The sequence below is a fragment of the Bos indicus genome, chromosome 18 (genome assembly GCF_029378745.1).
Source record: "Bos indicus isolate NIAB-ARS_2022 breed Sahiwal x Tharparkar chromosome 18, NIAB-ARS_B.indTharparkar_mat_pri_1.0, whole genome shotgun sequence".
Taxonomy (NCBI): domain Eukaryota; kingdom Metazoa; phylum Chordata; class Mammalia; order Artiodactyla; family Bovidae; genus Bos; species Bos indicus.
In genome coordinates this window covers 63,971,191-63,991,348 of record NC_091777.1, presented here as the reverse complement: position 1 = coordinate 63,991,348, position 20,158 = coordinate 63,971,191, and the positions used below count along the sequence as shown (strand labels likewise).

The following is a 20,158-nucleotide window of genomic DNA, read 5'->3' as shown; positions in this document are numbered from 1 at the left end:
CACCTGCAAGCTTTAGGGGGTATTGATTGGGGTCAGAGCTCTCACTCTGTTGGAGAACAGATGCTCCTGTAAACGTGTGCCTGCTGCTCATGTACCTGGGACGGTGCTGCCCTTTCTCTGCACCTGAGGTTCCTCCTCTACCTGTTGTCCCGACCCCAGCCTTCAGTGGGACTGCGGGCTCTTGCTGCCATCGTCATGGTCAATTTCCAGACGAGGTGATGGCAGGAGAGGGTGGACGTGAAGGGCTGCGGGCTGAGACTGCATGGAAGGGGGTGAGTGTGGTGCCCACCCAGAGCCTCCTCTGCTCCTAACGCTGAGACGTACTCTGGAGAGTGTTTTAGAAACACGTAGCCACAGACAAGGGCAGAAAGAAAGTTGCCCAAATGGAGGGGAAACACAGCAAAGCAGGAGAGGTAGGCGGTGTGGCCCCGGCGGCGGGGATCGTCTCGGGGTCGGAGGAAGGTTTCCACACGTGTGGACACACAGAGGGAATCATGGTCACAGAAAAATAAAGGGGGGAAAGCATGTGGATTATTTTGTAGAAGAACAGGTGGTCACTGAAAAGAGGTGAAAATTTTCAATGTGAACAATCCAGTTGATTCAACACGTTAAGTGATGCAGCCAAGAAGGCAGCTGAGCGGCCACGTATGAAGTCGGAGCACAGCATTGAGGAAATGGTCCAGAGTGCAGCACAGAGTGCCGGGAGCCGGTGAGGCATTCCACTCGTGACAAAGGTCATGAGGAAGGAGGCTCGGCATACGCAAAGGCGGGAACGAGCCTCAGGAGTCCGCCCAGATATTCTCGAGCATTTTCCCCCCCAAAAACCATAGTCTGCCTACTTTATTGCTTTGTGCTCTCACCTCTGACTTTACTGGGGGCTGTCCCCTACCACCATCTCTCTCTCTCTGTCAAAGAGTTAACTTACAGCTCCAATTAATAAAGTTCCTGGGCAATTAGGAGTGTTTAAATCCAAACCCCTCAGATGGCTCTCTAACTCGCCTGACAAGTTTACCCGGACTCCTGCAGCTATGCATACGATTGTTTACAGTCTCCTAGCCTCCAGAGGCACGGGAAGCTTAAGATATTCAAATAGCTTAGAGCCTCTCAGAGAGTTAGAAACTGTCAGAATAAACTAGTAAAGGATTTCATTGATGAGTCAATGCTTGTTGCCAAGTTTTCACATCCCCTGAATTGTATCCTTGAATGTGTATTAATTAATATAGTTGGTATGTAGAAAAAATAAGTAGTGGCCTTGGTGTTAGTAACTTTAGACCCTTAAGGTAATAAATTATTTTCTTTGTTGTAAGCCCATTACACATCCGCCCTATAGGAATGCAATTTTATCTTTGGAAGATGGCGCCAAACCTTAAAATAATTACTCTTAGAGAAAATAAGTCTTTGTTGATAAGTCCTTGTCAAGAGTCATAAAATGTTAGTAGGCCTTCTGCCCAGAAGATGATGTAAATCACCTAAACCATTTGTATACGATAAATTTGCAGGAAAGAAACCTTGGTTTTTGATAAGAATCAAAGACTGCTGACTTTGCATCCCCTATTATCCTGTATGTGTAACTTAGGGTATGAAAACCCCTGTTGAAAATAAAGCTACGGGCCTTGTTCACCAACGCTTGGTCTCCCCATGTCATTCTTCCCTTTAACTTCCAGCTGAGTCTCCATCTGGATTGCGGAACCCACCACGCTTACTAATTATGCCTGGGCTTCTAAGACCCACTCGAGAAGGTGTCTAGGGTGAGGCACCTTCCGCTATTCGAGAGGGCGCCTGCGGCCTACGTAAGTGGTGCAAACTTCTTGTCTTGAAGTTCTATTGGTCTCCCGCGTAAACCAAGCTACTCAGCTTCTTTTCTCCACTGAATTTTCCTACTGAGCTATCCTCATTCTATTATTCTTTATATCTCTAATTAGCATATAAATAGTCGCCTAGGCCGTCTCTCCTTCGAATACCCTGGATCAGCTGGGGCTGGTCCTCAGCAACAGAGAGCAGACAGGGAGATTCAGGAGAGGCGGGCCTGTGCTGAGGGCCAGTGTGGTATCTGTCGTAAGTGTCAGACGGGAAGACGCTCACGACAGACAGCAACGGCTGAGGAAGCAAATAACGGAGCCTCCTTTACTGATGAGACCGACCTGCGAAGGGCTGGGACTCATGCTTGTGCACGTGACACCCGAGGGCCGCCCTGCTGGCCCCTGACTGAGACTCGGCGCTCCTTACTTAGGGGCCCCAGCGGGATCACCAACCAGGGATCCAGACACGGCACACATGAGCTAAAGACTCCACACCCTGCAACAGAGAGCCTGTGTGCCGCAGCGACGTCAACAAATAGGTTAATTTACTACATGGTAAAAAAAGTAACATCCATATTTTGACCTTTCATAGTAAACTGAGAAACTGAAGGTTAAATTTAACAAGTATTTCGCACTGAATTATACAATTTGAAACAGTTAATTCTCTTTTAAGTAAATTTCAACTGAAAAAAAAATATCAAGGCGGACTGGACTGAGGCCCTAAAAATGTTCTGAAACTACTTCCTGTAGAAAATGCATATTATCAAGAGAATGACCAGCCCACTGGGAGCAGACTGCCCCCTACCAAAGGGGGCGCTATGGGATACTGGAGCCATGCCGTCAGGGAATTAACCAGGAAGACTTCCCCCTGAATCGGAGTACTTGCAAGGGGCAGAAGTGGGAGCTTCATGCAGAGCACATCCCAGCTTCCAGGAGGTTGGGCATCGCCTCCCGCTGTGAGCCGTGCCTCAGCCTCAACTTGCCAGGTCCTGAGAGAGGAGGTGGGCTCTGGGGACATGGGGCCCTTAACATTGACAAGCGTTTTCCTCTCCTAGCACTTCAGTGACACGCTGGATTCCAAATAGGAAGTGTTCTCAAGCAACTTGATAAAAAGAATGACTGTGAGAGAAGGCATTTCCAGAGGAGCAAGTTCTTAGATACTGACTGTTTTCACATGGAAAGGAATACTAAGAGATGGCAGAGAGACAGTGAGATGCAACAGAGAGGAACGCAAGGCTGAAAATGAGCTCTGGAAAAGTACACAGACACACATTTGCACGCATAAACACACCCACACGTGTGCATGGAGAGAGCCGTGCGCAGGCCCACACACGTGTATATGAGTACCCAGACTTCAGGTGAAGCACCATTAGAACTTTGTCTTTTCTAAAGGAGGAGAAGAATGCATACGTGTTCAGAAATAAAAATGTAAATACGTATTTTAAGCACGAGAGCAAGTGCCTAAAATCAGCAATGGAATAACTCCCAACGTGCCTGGTGTAATTAAATGAAAGAAAACCTTTTCAGCTTTACTGAGGTATAATTGACAAAATTGATGCTGTAAAGAGCAATATTGCATAGGAACCTGGAATGTCAGGTCTATGAATCAAGGCAAATTGGAAGTGGTCAAACTGAAGATGGCAAGAGTGAACGTCGACATTCTAGGAATCAGCGAACTAAGATGGACTGGAATGGGTGAATTTAACTCAGATGACCATTATATCGACTACTGTGGGCAGGAATCCCTCAGAAGAAATGGAGTAGCCATCATGGTCAACAAGAGAGTCCGAAATGCAGTACTTGGATGCAATCTCAAAAATGACAGAATGATCTCTGTTCGTTTCCAATGCAAACCATTCCATATAACAGTAATCCAAGTCTATGCCCCAACCAGCAATGCTGAAGAAGCTGAACGATTCTACGAAGACCCATAAGACCTTTTAGAACTAACATCCCCCAAAATATGTCCTTTTCATCATAGGGGACTGGAATGCAAATGTAGGAAGTCAGGAAGCTCCTGGAGTAACAGGCAAATTTGGCCTTGGAGTACAGAATGAAGCAGGGCAAAGGCTAATACAGTTTTTCCAAGAGAATGCACTGGTCATAGCAAACACCCTCTTCCAACAACACAAGAGAAGACTCTACACATGGACATCACCAGATTGTCAACACCGTAATCAGATTGATTATATTCTTCACAGCCAAAGATGGAGAAGCTCTATACAGTCAGCAAAAACAAGACGTGGAGCTGACTGTGGCTCAGATCATGAACTCCTTATTGCCAAATTTAGACTGAAATTGAAGAAATTAGGGAAAACCACTAGACCATTCAGGTATGACCTAAATCAAATCCCTTATGATTATACAGTGGAAGTGAGAAATAGATTTAAGGGACTAGATCTGATAGATAGAGTGCCTGATAAACTATGGACGGAGGTTCATGACTTTGTACAGGAGACAGGGATCAAGACAATCCCCATGGAAAAGAAATGCAAAAAAGCAAAATGGCTGTCTGAGGAGGCCTTACAAATAGCTGTGAAAAGAAGAGAAGCGAAAAGCAAAGGAGAAAAGGAAAGATATTCCCATCTGAATGCAGAGTTCCAAAGAATAGCAAGGAGAGCTAAAAAAGCCTTCCCCGGCAATCAATGCAAACAGAGGAAAAGAACAGAATGGGAAAGACTAGAGATCTCCTCAAGAAAATCAGAGATACCAAGGTAACACTTCGTGCAAAGATGGGCACAATAAAGGACAGAAATGATATGGACCTAATAGAAGCATAAGATATTAAGAGATGGCAAGAATACACAGAAGAATTGTACAAAACAGATCTTCATGACCCAGATAATCACGATGGTGTGATCACTCACCTAGAGCCACACATCCTGGAATGTGAAGTCAAGTGGGCCTTAGGAAGCATCACTATGAACAAAGCTAGTGGAGGTGATGGAATTCCAGTCGAGCCTTTTCAAATTCTGAAAGATGATGCTGTGAAAGTGCTGCACTCAGTATGCCAGCAAATTTGGAAAACTCAGCAGTGGCCACAGGACTGGAAAAGGTCAGTTTTCATTCCAATCCCAAAGAAAGGCAATGTCAAAGAATGCTGAAACTACCGCACAAGTGCCCTCATCTCACACACTAGTAAAGTAATGCTCCAAATTCTCCAAACCAAGCTTCAGCAATACGTGAACCATGAACTTCCAGATGTTCAAGCTGGTTTTAGAAAAGGCAGAGGAACCAGAGGTCAAATTGCTAACATCCACTGAATCATTGAAAAAGAAAGAAAGTTTCAGAAAACATCTATTTCTGTTTTATTGACTATGCCAAAGCCTTTGACTGTGTGAATCACAATAAACTGTGGACAATTCTCAAAGAGATGGGAATACCAGACCACCTGACCTGCCTTTTGACAAATCTGTATGCAGGTCAGGAAGCAACAGTTCGAACTGGACATGGAACAACAGACTGGTTCCAAATAGGAAAAGGAGTATGTCAGGACTGTATATTGTCACCCTGCTTATTTAACTTATATGCAGAGTACATCATGAGAAATGCTGGACTGGAGAAAGCACAAGCTGGAATCAAGATTGCTGGGAGAAATATCAATAACCCCAGATATGCAGATGACACCACCCTTATGGCAGAAACCAAAGAAGAACTAAAGAGACTCTTGATGAAAGTGAAAGAGGAGAATGAAAAAGTTGGCTTAAAGCTCAAATTTCAGAAAACGAAGATCATGGCATCTGGTCCCATCCCTTCATGGGAAATAGATGGGGAAACAGTGGAAACAGTGTCAGGCTTTATTTTTCTGGGGCTCCAAAATCACTGCAGATGGTGATTGCAGCCATGAAATTAAGACACTTTCTCCTTGGAAGGAAAGCTATGACCAACCTAGACAGCATATTAAAAAGCAGAGACATTACTTTGCTAATAAAGGTTCATCTAGTCAAGGCTATAGTTTTTCCAGTAGTCATGTATGGATGTGAGAGTTGGCCTATAAAGAAAGCTGAGCACCAAAGAATTAGTGCTTTTGAACTGTGGTGTTGGAGAAGACTCTTGAGAGTCCCCTTTACTGGAAGATGATCCAACCAGTCCATCCTAAAGGAGATCAGTCCTGAGTGTTCATTGGAAGGACTGATGCTGAAACTGAAACTCCAATAGTTTGGCCACCTGATGTGAAGAGCTGACTCATTTGAAAAGATCCTGATGCTGGGAAAGATTGAGTGCAGGAGGAGAAGGGGACGACAGAGGATGAGATGGTTGGATGGCATCATGCACTCAATGGACCTGAGTTTGGGTAAACTCCGGGAGTGCTGATGGACAGGGAGGACTGGCGTGCTGCGATCCATGGGTCGCAGAGAGTCAGACACAACTGAGTGACTGGACTGAACTGAACTGAATCAACAAAAATTGTATCTGTTCCACATGCACAGCTTGATGTTCTGACTTCTGTCTACGCTGTGAAATAAGTACCGCAGTCATGCCAATTATAATTAGCGTGTCCATCAGCTCCTGTAGTTCACCTTGGTCTGTGGGTCTGGTGAGGACACTTCCAGGCTACCCTCTGAGCAGGATTGAGTCTACAGTAGAGTACGGTCGGCTCTAGTCACATCGCTGCACATCAGGTCTCCAGAACTTACTCATCAACTTACTCGTCAGAACTTAAGCGTCCCTGAAACTTTGTCCCCCATGACCAGCACCTCCCCATTATCCCCTTCCCAGCGTGTGGGGACTACATTCTCCTCCGTTTCTCCGAGTCTGTTTTAGATTCCACAGGTCAGTGAGCTCCTGCTGAATTTGCCTGTCTGTGTCTGGCTTACTTTACTCGGCATAATGTCCTCCAGCTTCACCCATCTTGTCTCAAAAGGAGGGATTCACTTTTTTTAAAGGCTGAGTGAGACTCCATTGTGTGTGTATGTGTATGTCTGGCATTTTCTTGTGCATTTATCTATCGACAGACATCCAGGTTGTGGCCGCATCCTGCTACTGGGAACAACACTGCAGAACACAGGAGTGCACATACGTCTGTGAGGTCCCGGCTTCTTCTTTGGATACATACCCTGGAGTGGAGTTGCTGGGTCATGTGGTAGTTCTGCTTTTAGTTTCTTAAGGAAACTCCACACTGTTTTCCACAATGGCTGCACCGATGCCTTCCCAACCACCCTGCACAAGGTTCTCTTCCCTCCGCATTTTGGCAGCACCTGTCTTTTTCCTGGCAGTCGAGTGTGTGTAACACGTGCAGTGACATCTCACTGGCTCTGGCGTGTGCTCCCCTGAGGACTGGTGGATGCTGAGCACCTTTCCATGTCTGTTTGGTCATTTGGACGTCGTCTTTTGAGAGATACCTGTTCAGGTCCTGTGCCCATTTAAAAACCGGGTTGGTGTTACTTTGGGTTGAGTTGTGTGAGCTCCTTGTATATTTGAGAAGTAGCTCCTTATCAGATGTGTGGTTTGCACACATCTTCTCCCGTTGCACCCATTGCCTTTCCTGGGACTGTTTCCTTTGTTGTGTGGGTTTTGTTTACCGGACTCCCCGTGGTCTGGTTCTGTCTTTGCTGCCTGTGCTTTTGGTGTCATATCCAAAGAAACCTTGTCCACACCCATGTCACGACGTTCCCCCTGTGTCTTCGTCTTGTTCTTTCATGGTTTCAGGCCCTGTGTTTAAGTCTCTGCTGCGTTTTGAGATGATTTCACGTATAGTGTGAGCTGAGGGTCCAGCTTCACCCTCCTGCCTGCTGTCATCTGGCTCTTCCAGCATCGTTTATTGAAGGGACTGTCCTTTCCCCTTCTGTGCTCTGGGCACCTTGTGGAAGATCAGTTCACTGAGCTGCTTCGGGACAATTATTTTCCATAATAAGGGAGCTCGTGTATCTCCCATTTTCCTGCAGTTTCTCTGCTGCCTTGGGCAGAGCCACGGTTCCCGGTTCTTGGTGTTTCTCTGGTGCCCCGGGCAGAGTCACGGTTCCCGGTTCTTGGGGTTTCTCTGCTGCCCTGGGCAGAGTCACGGCTCCTGGTTCTCGCTGTTTCTTGTGGCTCTGCTTTGGTGTCTTTCTGCTGGGAGAAGCAGCCGCCTCCGTTCGGACTTATGGTGGGATTTTGCCCCCAGCCCAGTTAGAGATTCTGGAGCCTCTGATACGTGCTCTGTGACATGACGCTCCCCTGCCCTCCCGTCCGGGGAGATGATGCTCTGCCCCCGCCCCGTTGTGCCCCTGCCCTGAGGGAGAAGTCTGAGGACCCCATGCTCCTCTAACCCCCGAGGCTGAGCCAGCCACACAGAGCCCTGTCCCTTCTCTTCCTGCTTTGTGGCCCCACGTGTGTCTGCTGCCTGGTGCTCTCGTGAGCTGAGCAGCGAGGTAGTCTCTGAGGCAGTGGCCTGGAGCCTGGGGAGGTGGTGTGGTAGTGTGGCTGCACCCAGTGTTCTCCTGGGGAGGAGGGGCCCTGGACCCAAGGGTGGTCCTCTCAGTGCTGAGCTGCGCCAGCTTGTGGGAGGGGAGACAGGGAAACAGAACCTCCTCCATTTATCCTTTTGAAGTGGTTCTTCTCGGTTTTCTGCTCATTCGAGGTGTTGCAGCTCACTAGCTGGATTCTGCAGTTTGCATAAAGGTCATTAGGCCCAAATAATCCCTGTTTATCAGTGTTTCTGCTGTGAGATGAGGGCTGGGACTTCCCAATCTGCCATCTTGCTTAAAGCACTGATTAAAACTTTTGAAATGTGTCACAGTGAGGCCAGAAATGGAAAACAGAAACGATAGTTAACTAGTGTGCATGCCCAGTCACTACAGCCGAATCCGAGTCTTTGAGACCCCACGGCCTGTAGCCTGCTTCGCTCCTCTGTGCATGGGATTCTCCAGGCAGGAATACGGGAGGAGGTGGCCATGCCCTCCTCCAGGGGATCTTCCCCACCCGGGGACTGAACCCAAGTCTCTTACGTCTCCTGCACTGGCAGGTGGGCTCTTCACCACTAGTGCCCCCTGGGAAGCCCTGATAGTCCACATACACAGGGAAAACCGAGAAGAGTAAGCAGGTATCGGGCACCGTTTTTGAATGAGAGAAACGGAGTGATGGTAGGCTGCATTCAGGCTCCCCAGGCGGCTCAGGGGGAAAGAATCTGCCTGCCAGCGCAGGAGGTGCAGAGACTCGAGTTCGATCCCTGGGTGGGGAAGATCCCCTGGAGAAGGACATGGCAGCCCACCTCAGTATTCTTACCTGGAGAATCCATGCCCAGACGAGCTTGGCAGGCTACTGTCTGTGGAGTCACAAAGAGTTGGACATGACTGAGCACAAGCGCGGGCACACAGACACACACACACACACACACACACACACACGAAGAGACTGCAGACCCAGACAACCCACCTGCCCACTCCCCAGACCAGGGAGCCCCCTCCCTCGGTTCTGCAGTTTGTGTGTGCAGTCTTCAGGGTTTTGTAAATGCAGTATCACGTCATCTGCATACAGGGACAGTTTTGCCTCCTTCCTGCCCCAAGTTGAATCCTTTTTTTTTTTCTTGCCTGATTGCTATGACTAGGACTTCCAGTGGTGTGTTGAACACAAATGGTGAGAGTGGGCGTCCTTACCTTGTCCCAGAGCTCTAGAAAGGCTTTCCGCTTGTTACCTTTGAGGACTGTGTTGACTGTGTGCTTGTCATAAATCGGTTTTATTACGTTGAGATGTCTTCCCTCTGTACTCACTTTGGCGAGACCTTTTATGATGAATGGATGTTGCATTTTATCAGTGCTTCCTCTGAACCTATTAAGACAAGCATGTTGTTTTGTCTTTTCTCTTGTTGATGTGGTGACTTACATTGATCGATTTGCACATGTTGAATTATCCTTGTGACTCTGGTATGAATCCAAGTCGATCATGGCGTGTGATTCTTTTTGTGTGTTGTTGAATTCGGTTAGCTAATATTTTGTTGCGCATTCTGCATGTATGTTCATAAAGCGCTCTGTTCTGTAACTTCTTTTTTGGTTGTGTCTTTGTCTGGTTTAGGTATCGGCATGACGGTGGCTCATAGAAGGACTTTGGGAGTGTTTCGTCCTCTTCAGTCTCCTGGGAGAGTGTGAAGAGGGTCATATAAGTTCCTCTTTGTCAGTTTGGTAGAAGTCCTCCGTGAAGCCATCCAGTTCTGGCCTCTGGTTTGCATGGAGTTTCAATTGGTGTTATTACAGATTCTGTGTCGCTTCCATTGGCCGGTCTGTTCAGGCTGTCTGGGTCTTCTTGCCTCCGTTCTGGTGGGCTGTGTGTCTCTAGAGACTCGTGCATGTCTTCCAGGTTTGCTGTCGGATGGCTGAGCACACAGTGGTTCTTAGTACTCTCTTATAAACTTTTGTATCTCTGAGGTATCATTTTTTAAAAATTTATTAGTTTTGGCTGTGCTGGACTTCCCTGGTGGCTCAGATGGTAAAGAATCTGCCTGCTACTTGGGAAACCTGAGTTTGATCCCTTGGTGGGGAAGATCCCCTGGAGGAGGGCAATGCAACACACTCCAGTATCTCACCTAGAGAATCTCATGGACACAGGAGCCTGGTGGCCTCAGTCCATGTGGTCGCACAGAGTCAGACACGCCTGAGGGACAGAGGATGGTGCTGGGTCTTCCTCGCTGCCAAGAGGAGCCTGGTGGGCTACTACTGTCTATGGTGTCTCAAAGAGTCAGACACGCCTGAGCGACAGAGGATGGTGCTGGGTCTTCCTCGCTGCCCAGGGCCTTTCCTCCCATTTAGCTGAGCACAGGAGGGTTTTCCCTTCTCTGCGGTGCCTGGGCTCCTCGCTTTGGTGACGTGTCTTGTCGCAGGGCACGGCTTTGGGCCCGCGGGCTCAGCATTTGCAGCCTGAGCGGGATCTTCTCGCAGCAGGGATGGAACCCGCGTCCCCTGCGTTGGCGGCTGGATTCTTATCCGCCAAGCCACCAGGGAAACCCGGTAGCTGCTCTTGTTCCTCCCGTCTCATTTCTTATTTTATGTATTTGAGTCCCACGTTGTTCCCTTTTGAATTTGATGTGATGCACTGGACTCCTACGGTCGTGTTTCACTTATTCACCGTCATGCTTGAAAACTGACTTGTGTTTCTGTAGTAGCAGTCCAGCTTTGTGCATTTTTTGTATAAAATTCTGTCGCATATATACACACCAAACCATTCATTTTGGTGAAAGTGATTTCTGTAACTTTTTCTACTGTGAACAACCCACGTGTCCTTTTTCTCCTTGTACACGTGTGGCTGTGCACGGATCTTCCTCTGGGTTATACAACTGTGGGCCAGCGCTGTGTCTCTGCCCTTTAACTGAGAGTTGCTGTCGACTCTCCAGATTGACCTCGGTGATGAGTACCCCTGCCCGTGATGTGCTGGGATTCGTCAGAGTCAGCCTTGTCTCCTCCATGGTTTTCTCTTTCCCTCTCTTACAGATGAACTAGGAGGTGGGCATCTCATTTCAGGGTCCCTGGGGCATAAAACTGAGGTGGAGATGATCCTATGTGATTGTAATGAGAAGGACACATCTGTGCCCATGGGGCCATCAGTGGGGGCTGGCTGCACCAGACTCGGCCTGTAGGAAAGTCCACCTGCTCCTTCCTTCCCACCCGGCCTTCAACGCGTTCACCCAGGCTCCTTGAGGTTGGCCACAGTGTGCGTTGGCCCCAAAGAGACACACAGTTCACACTGGGCCCTTTAAGCATTTATTGCCTGATGATTTTGTCTGTGCCAGGTCTGTGTTGCTGCGGGGGTGTGTCTGGTTATGTGAGCAGGGCTGTTCCCTCGCTTTGGTGTCTGGGCTTCTGCAGCACTGGCCTCTCTGGCAGTGCGCGGGCTCCAGGACGTGCCGGCCTCTGTCACTGCGGCTCATGGACTCAGTTGCTCCCTGGCGTGTGGGGTGTTCAGGATCACGGATTGAACCCGTGTCTCTTGCATTGGCTGGCAGATTCTTCACCACCAGGGAAACCCCATGTTGGGGCTCTTTACAAAACGATATATTCCTGAGCTCATTTACCAGTGTAGCCCTGACGGTCACTTCAAACGCCAGGGTGTCCCTTCACACTGACAGTGTTTCTGGAGAGACTACAGCGGGTGTCCTCGGACAAGGAGGAGGGGCATGCAGGGTCCAGAGGGGGCTCAGGGAAGAGTTTAGGATCCAACTGTTCCAAACAGGGCCCCATTTAACCCATTTATTCAGTTACTTTAACAGCATTCTGTTTCTGAGAAGAGATGGAGGTCATTGCGCACACCAGAGACGGCGGGCATGAACAATGAGGCTCACGTCCTCCATGCGAGTGGACAGAGCCTGGGGGCATGCAGGGTGAGGACCCACCCCTGCCATGTGGGATGCGCCTCGGGCCAGGGGTGAGAGCAGCCGGGAGCCGGGTCATCCTCCCCAGGAGGGAGGGGGCCCTGTGAGCAGAGGCCGACCCGCCTGGGCCTCCTCCCACCCTGCGGCTCATCTCTCCCCCGGGGTCAGAGTCTCATCCAGAAGCTCTTACACCAGAAGCTCGCGTCCCAGGCTCCTGCGCTCTGGGCTGTGTTGGGTCCCGTTGCTCAGCTCCGGCTGCGTCTCGGGCTCCTCCGTGGTCGTGCCGAGCCTGGCAGAAAAGGATCCCGAGGAGCAGCAGGACCAAAGCCGCGAGGCCCATCCGGGTGAGATTCTGTACCGTGTAGTCTGGGGTGAGGGCACACAGGTCAGCGCCGGCCCCGTTACCCACTGTGTGTGCCCAGGGCACCCACCTCCTGTGAAAAGACGCGGCCCCGAGCCCAACCCGACAGGGACGCCGTCCTTGTTCACACTCGCGGGTCTGACAGCGGTGCTGGGGGAGGGTATCAGCCAAGCCCGAGTGTCGTGAAGGGAGGCTGTGGGTGGGCCGTGTCCTCCTCAGGAGACTCCTGGGGTCTCTCTATCTTACTGTCTCAGACGTTCCTGTCAGGACCCTGAGCTGAAGGAGCTCCGACAGCACAGGGTGAGGTGGGGCCCTCCCCTGAGCAGTGGTCTGTGGGGTCCCGGGGTGGGGCCCGCCCCTGAGTGGTGTTTGCAGGGTCCTGGGGTGGGACCCCGCCCCTGATCAGTGGTCTGTGGGGTCCCGGGGTGGGACCCAACCGTGGCTCCCACGGATCCACCTCCCCCTACAGACGCTCGCTCAGCCCTCTGTGTCTGCCAGCTGGACTCTGCCCGAGGGAGGAGGTGATCCCTGTAGCCTCCGGGGGCAGGATGTGGTGGGGGCCGACCTGCTTCTCCACAGACTGAACCCCATCCAGCAGCCTCAGGCCCCTGCAGCCTGTGGCTCTGGCGCCATCTCTGCCTGACTCCCCGCCTCCCCTTGACGATCTGAGGGGCCTTGTCCTCCTAGAGAATGTTAAAATGCCCTGGGGTGGGCTGTCTCCCCTAAGCAGAGAGCCCCGAGACTCCCCAGGTTCGGATCTGGGTCTGTGGCTGGGAGACTGGGTCCTGGGAATGAGCCCAGGAAGGCTTACGACTGGCTGACCCGGGGACCCCACCTCACCAACCTCTGCCCTGCACAGCCCTGTGGCCTCCCCGAGACCCTCCCACTGCCCACCTGCCCCTCCGAGACCCCAGTGTGGGAGGAAGGGACGGGGCGCGAGCTCTGAGGCCCCTCCCTCAGGGGGCCCTCCCTCAGCGCCCCCTCCTCCACCACCGCCTGGTGCTCCCAGGGCAGAGCCCCGAGCTGCTGAGTGAGACGGACAGACCTTGCCTCACCTGAGACCACGAGCGCCAGGGGCTCACTGGGCTGTGACAGCAGGTAGGGGTCTGTGCTGAGTGAGCCGTAGCACCTGTAGGTGCCCCCGTGGGCTGAGGTCACAGGGCTCAAGGAGAACTCGGCCTGGTACCACCCGGCTTGGTCCTTGGAGCGCAGATGCAGGGGGCGATGGGCTGCCCCCTCCTTGGACAGAAGGAAGGTGTCCGTCCTCTCTCCTGACTGACACAGCAGGGTCACGGTCTCCCCCGGGGCGACGGAGGGGCCCGGCCGCACCGAGAGGGAGGGTCTGTCTCTGAGCCGTCCTGCAGAGAGGAAGGGGGTGCGGGTGCCAGGCCTGGTTCTGAGCGAGACTCCGCGGGCCTCTCTGGCCCCTCAGCGCTGTCTCTGTTTCTCAGTCTCTCCCCTCCCCAACCCCTGTCTCTCTGTCCCTCCCTGGGACCCCTCCCCCTGGTCCCAGCCTCACCCCTGGGGCTCCCCGGTGGGGCCTGTGCAGAGTCTCGTCTCCAACTGACCCGCTGGCTCCTCACCTGCCACCAGCAGCTCCAGGGTCTCACTGGGGGCCGACCACTCGGAGGAGAGGCCGTGTCCACCGTAGCATCTGTACCGGCCACTGTGGAAGGTGCCCACAGGGCCCAGGGGGAAGTCGGCCTGATAGAGCCCCCGCTGTGGTCTCTGGGCAGGGCGCTGGGGGAGGTCCTGTCCCCCCTCCTTGGACAGAGCGAATCTGGTGTAGCCGACGTCAGAGCGACACTGAAGGGTCATGTTCTGTCCAGAGGTGACGACAGGGCCCTGCGGGGTCAGGAGGGAGGGCTTCCCAGACAGCCCTGGGGAGAGACACACGCTGGGTTGTAAGGACCACTTCCCCCGTGGACCCCCTCTCCCGGCCCGGCCCCAGGCCTCGCCGCGTCTCAGTCTGTGTGTCTGTCCTGTGAGCCCCATGCTCTTCTCCCCAGCCTCTCACAGGGGCTCCCCTGGGAGCAGAGACCCCAGTACGTTGTCTTGTCTGCACAAATGTATGGGGTCAGGATGGGATTCCTCACCTGGGACCAGGAGCTCCAGGGGGTCGCTGGGTGCTGACCACACCCGGGGGGTGTCCCTGTAAAAGCCATAGCATCTGAATGTCCACCTGTGCCCGGGAGTCACGGGGCCCACGGGGAACAGGGCCTGGGTCTGCCCGTAGAGCATTCGCTGTCCATCCAGGGCCCGAGAGGACTCGTCTTCTCCTTCCTTGGTTAGAAGGAATCTGTTAAATCCCCGACGGGAGCCACACTGGAGGGTCACATTCCCTCCCGACATCACTACAGGGCTCGGCAGGGCTGAGAGGCTGGGTTTGCCGTAGGGTGCTAGGAGAGAAGGAGGCAGCTGGTTCCGTGGGGCCCCCACCCTCTCCTCCCCTCCCCTCCCCAGGGCTGGGCTGTGAGAGGGACAGCCCCTGAGAGCAGATGCCCTCCCGAGGGCAGAGCCCGAGGCCCCCGAGAGTCCCTCACCTGTCACCACCAGCTCCAGGGGGTCACTGCGCTCTGACCAGCCAGTGGGGGTGCTGTAGTAGCACTGATAGCTCCCTGCGTGGTCCTCTCTCATGTATTGGATGGAGAACCTGGCCTTGTCCCCGGGACCTGGGGGTTTCTGTCCCAGAAAACTGAGTTTCCCTCTTTATCCAGATGGAACTCCTGGGCCCCCGGGGGACCCTGACACCAGATGATCACGGGGCTCCCCCAGGAGACCACAGAGCCTGGCTCAGCCCAGATGGTGGGTTTGGGGAGGGTCCCTGGAAGGAAATCAGAGGCGGGCTCACCAGGCATCTCCCCCAGGTGCCGGCTCTCAGCCCAGCCCTCCCAGACTCCCCCTCCGTGAGCCCCGAGCTGCCCTCCCCATGCCCACGGCCTGGGGGTGACCTTGTCCCCATGAGAGGAGGGAGCTGGGCCCTGGGACAGACTCACCGGCCTGCACCTGGTTCCTCAGGCCCACACTCAGCCCTGGAAGAGAGCGCCCTGTGAGAGGTGTGCCCTCAGCCCTGAGCAGCGCCTCTCCACCCCGGGAGTCTCCTGGGCCCTGGGGTCCCCTGATGGAGCAGGCTGGCTGGAGGTCCCTCCAGACCAGGGCTCCCCTTGCCCCTCCCATCTCACCAAGGCAGAGCAGGGCAGGGAACGCGGGGGCCATGGCGTCTCTTCCTTGCAGTCCAGGCTGTGAGGATGGAAGAGACCTGGGTGTCCTCCGGACAGACAGACCACAGGGTGTGTCCTCTCCGGGACTGGGGCTTCCTGTCACGCGGCTGTCACATCAGTGTCCCCACAGGAAGGGGAACAGCCTCTTCTTGAAAGCCAGGCATTGTTCCTGTGACAGTCCCAGTGTGTTCCTGAGACATCCGTTTCAGGTGTGGTCAAGCAGGGCATGTCCTTCCCTCTGAGAGCCTCCCCTCGGGGTCTGCTTCCTCCTCTGCCCGCCCATCAGCAGGTCCCCGGGGGTTCTCTCCGTGGACGGGGTCTGCAGGCGCTGGAGATGCTTTGGGGAGGATGCTGTCTCTTGCTGCCCACAGGGCTCAGATACCCAGAGACACACTGTTTTTTAATTTGGAGGATCATTACTTTACAATATGGTGCTGGTTCTGCCATACATCAGCATGGATCGGCCGTGTGTGTCACATGCCCTCCCTCTAGAACCTCCCTCCCCTCTGGGTTGTACAGAGCCCTGTGTGAGCTCACTGAGTCACAGGGCACATTCCCGCGTGGTCTGTTTTACACGTGCTGGTGTGCGCGTTTCCATGCTACTCTCTCCATTTGTCCCACCCTCTCCTTCCCCTCTGTGTCCACAAGTCTGCTCTTTATGAGGGACAAACGATCAGAGTGTCCCTGGGCTCAGTGGAGTCCATGTGGCCAAGAGCCCAGAGGAGGCTTCAGGGAATAAGGAAGGAAACTGACTCCTCCACTGCCCCGGGGTGTGGGTTTCCCCCATGACAGCCCCCTTCAGGGCGTCTCTCTGTATCGCATCACCGTCCAGCCCGCCTTCCTGGGAACAAGCCCCTGGGTGCTTCCTGCCTCCTCAGGGCCCCGGGGTCCTTGGGCACAGTGTCCTCCCAGTCTTGTCGTCACCTGCAAGCTTTAGGGAGTATTGATTGGGGTCAGAGCTCTCACTCTGTTGGAAAACAGATGCTCCTGTAAATGTGTGCCTGCTTCTCATGTACCTGGGGCGGTGGTGCCCTTTCTCTGCGCCTGAGGTTCCTTCTCTGCCTGTTGTCCCGACCCCAGCCCTCAGAGGGGCTGCAGGCTCTTGCTGCTGTCATCATGGTCAATTTCCAGACAAGGTGACAGCAGGAGAGGGTGGACGTGAAGGGCTGCGGGCTGAGACTGCACCGAAGGGGGTGAGTGTGGTGCCCACCCAGAGCCTCCTCTCCTTCTAACACTGAGACGTGCTTGGAGAGTGTTTCTCAACATGTAGCCACAGACAAGGGCAGAAAGAAAGTTCCCCAAATGGAGGGGAACCACAGCAAAGCATGAGAGATCGGCGGTGTCGCCCTGGCAGCAGGGATCATCTCGGGGTCAGAGTAAGGTTTCCACCCATGTGGACACACAGAGGGAACCATGGTCACAGAAAAATAAAGGGAGGCAAGCATGTGGATTATTTTGTCGAACAGGTGGTCACTGAAAAGAGGTGAAAATTTTCGACGTGAACAATACAGTAGATTCAACACGTTAAAAAGTCATGCAGCCAAGAAGGCAGCTAAGCGACCACGTATGAAGTCGGAGCATAGCATTGAGGAAATGGTCCAGAGTGCAGCACAGAATGCAGACAGGGAGATTCAGGAGAGGCGGGCCTGTGCTGAGGGCCAGTGTGGTATCTGTTGTAAGTGTCAGACGGGAAGACGCTCCCGACAGACAGCAATGGCTGAGGAAGCAAATAACGGAGCCTCCTTTACTGATGAGAACCGACCTGTGAAGGGCTGGGACTCATGCATGTGCACGTGACACCTGAGGGCCGCCCTGCTGGGCTCCTGACTGAGACTCGGTGCTCATACTTAGGGGCCTGGGCGGGATCAGCGGCCAGGGATCCACACACGACACACTTGAGCTAAAGACCCCACACCCTGCAACGGAGAGCCTGTGTGGCGCAGCGACGTCAACAATAGGTTAATTAACTACATATTTGTAAAAGTAAATGGAAGTAATATCTGTATCTTGACCTTTCATAGTAAACTGAGAAACTGCAGGTTAAATTTAAAAATTATTTCACGCTGAATTATACAATTTGAAACAGTTAATTCTCTTTTAAGTAAATTTCAAATAAAAAAAGGAAAATCAAGGCGGACTGGACTGAGGCCCTAAAAATGTCCTGAAAGTACTTCCTGTGGAAAACACAGATTATCAAGAGAATGACCAGCCCACAGGGAGCAGACTGCCCCCTACCAAAAGGGGGCGCTATGGATACTGGAGCCATGCCGTCAGGGAATTAACCAGGAAGAGTTCCCCTGAGTCGGAGTACTTGCAAGGGGCAGAAGTGAGAGCTTCACGCAGAGCACATCCCCAGCTTCCAGGAGGTTCAGCCTCCCGGTGTGGGCCGTGTCTCAGCCTCAACCTCAACCCGCCAGGTCCTGAGAGAGGAGGTGGGCTCTGGGGGCATGGGGCCCTTAACCTTAACAAGCGTTTTCCTCTCCTACTACTTGAGTCACACGCTGGATTCCAAATAGAGTGTTCTCAAGCAACTTGTTAAAAAGAGAATGACGGTGAGAGAAGGCATTTCCAGAGGTGCAAGTTCTTAGATACTGACTGTTTTCACACAGAAAGGGATACTAAGAGATGGTAGAGAGACAGTGAGATGCAACAGAGAGGAACGCATGGCCAAAAATGAGCTTTGGAAAAGTACACAGACACACACTTGCACGCACAAACACACCCGCACGTGTGCATGGACAGAGCCGTGCGCATGCCCACACACGTGTATATGAGTACCCAGAGTTCAGGTGAAGCACCGTTAGAACTTTGTCTTTTGTAAAGGAGGAGGAGAATGTGTACGGGTTCAGAAATAAAAATGTAAATACGTATTTTAAGCACAAGATCAAGTGCCTAAAATGAGCAATGGAATAACTCCCAATGTGCCTGGTGTGATTAAATGAAAGAAAACTTTTTCAACTTTACTCTGGTATAATTGACAAAATTGATGCTGTAAAGAGCAATATTGCATAGGAACCTGGAATGTTAGGTCCATGAATCAAGGCAAATTGGAAGTGGTCAAACAGGAGATGGCAAGAGTGAACGTCGACATTCTGGGAATCAGCGAACTAAAGGGGACTGGTCATCTAACTCAGATGACCATTATATCTACTACTATGGGCAGGAATCCCTTAGAAGAAATGGAGTAGCCATCATGATCAACAAGAGAGTCCGAAATGCAGTACTTGGATGCAATCTCAAAATTGACAAAATAATCTCTGTTCGTTTCCAAGGCAAACCATTCAGTATCACAGGAATCCAAGTCTGTGTCCCAACCAATAACGCTGAAGAAGCTGAACGATTCTATGAAGACCTACAAGATCTTTTAGAACTAACACCCCCCAAAATATGTCCTTTTCATTATAGGGGACTGGAATGCAAATATAGGATGTCAAGAAACTCCTGGAGTAACAGGCAAATTTGGCCTTGGAGTACAGAATGAAGCAGGGCAAAGGCTAATAGAGTGTTGCCAAGAGAACGCACTGGTCTAGCAAACACCCTCTTCCAACAACACAAGAGAAGACTCTACACATGGACATCACCAGATGGTCAACACCAAAATCAGATTGATTATATTCTTCACAGCCAAAGATGGAGAAGCTCTATACAGTCAGTAAAAACATGACCAGGAGCTGACTGTGGCTCAGATCATGAACTCCTTATTACCAAATTCAGACTTAAATTGAAGAAAGTAGGGAAAACCACTAGACCATTCAGGTATGACCTAAATCAAATCCCTTATGATTATACAGTGGAAGTGAGAAATAGATTTAAGGGACTAGATCTGATAGATAGAGTGCCTGATGAATTCTGGACTGAGGTTTGTGACTTTGTACAGGAGCAGGGATCAAGACTATCCCCATGGAAAAGAAATGCAAAAAATGGCTGTCTGAGGAGGCCTTACATATAGCTGTGAAAAGAAGAGAAGTGAAAAGCAAAGGAGAAAAGGAAAGATATTCCCATCTGAATGCAAAGTTCTAAGAATAGCAAGGAGATCTAAAAAAGCTTCCCTCAGCAATCAGTGCAAACAAATAGAGGAAAACAACAGAATGGGAAAGACTAGAGATCTCTTCAAGAAAATGAGAGATACCAAGGGAACACTTCAGGCAAAGATGGGCACAATAAAGGACAGAAATGGTATGGACCTAACAGAAGCAGAAGATATTAAGAGGTGGCTAGAATACACAGAAGAACTGTACAAAACAGATCTTCATGACCCAGATAATCACAATGGTGTGATCACTCACCTAGAGCCAGACATCCTGGAATGTGAAGTCAAGTGGGCCTTAGGAAGCATCACTTTGAATAAAGCTAGTGGAGATGATGGAATTCCAGTTGAGCTATTTCAAATTCTGAAAGATGAAAGATGATGCTGTGAAAGTGCTACACTCGATATGCCAGCAAAGTTGGAAAACTCAGCAGTGGCCACAGGACTGGAAAAAGTTAGTTTTCATTCCAATCC

At 51.6% G+C, this 20,158-nt stretch overlaps 1 protein-coding gene and 1 pseudogene across 1 annotated transcript in view; both read right to left on the bottom strand.

The window, feature by feature from the left end:
- The window catches only part of LOC109572041 (leukocyte immunoglobulin-like receptor subfamily B member 5), a gene marked incomplete in the record, with an annotated part of 242,862 nt that overhangs the window by 7,414 nt on the left and 215,290 nt on the right, over positions 1-20,158 (bottom strand).
- Positions 11,455-16,135, bottom strand: LOC139177265 (leukocyte immunoglobulin-like receptor subfamily A member 6; annotated as a pseudogene).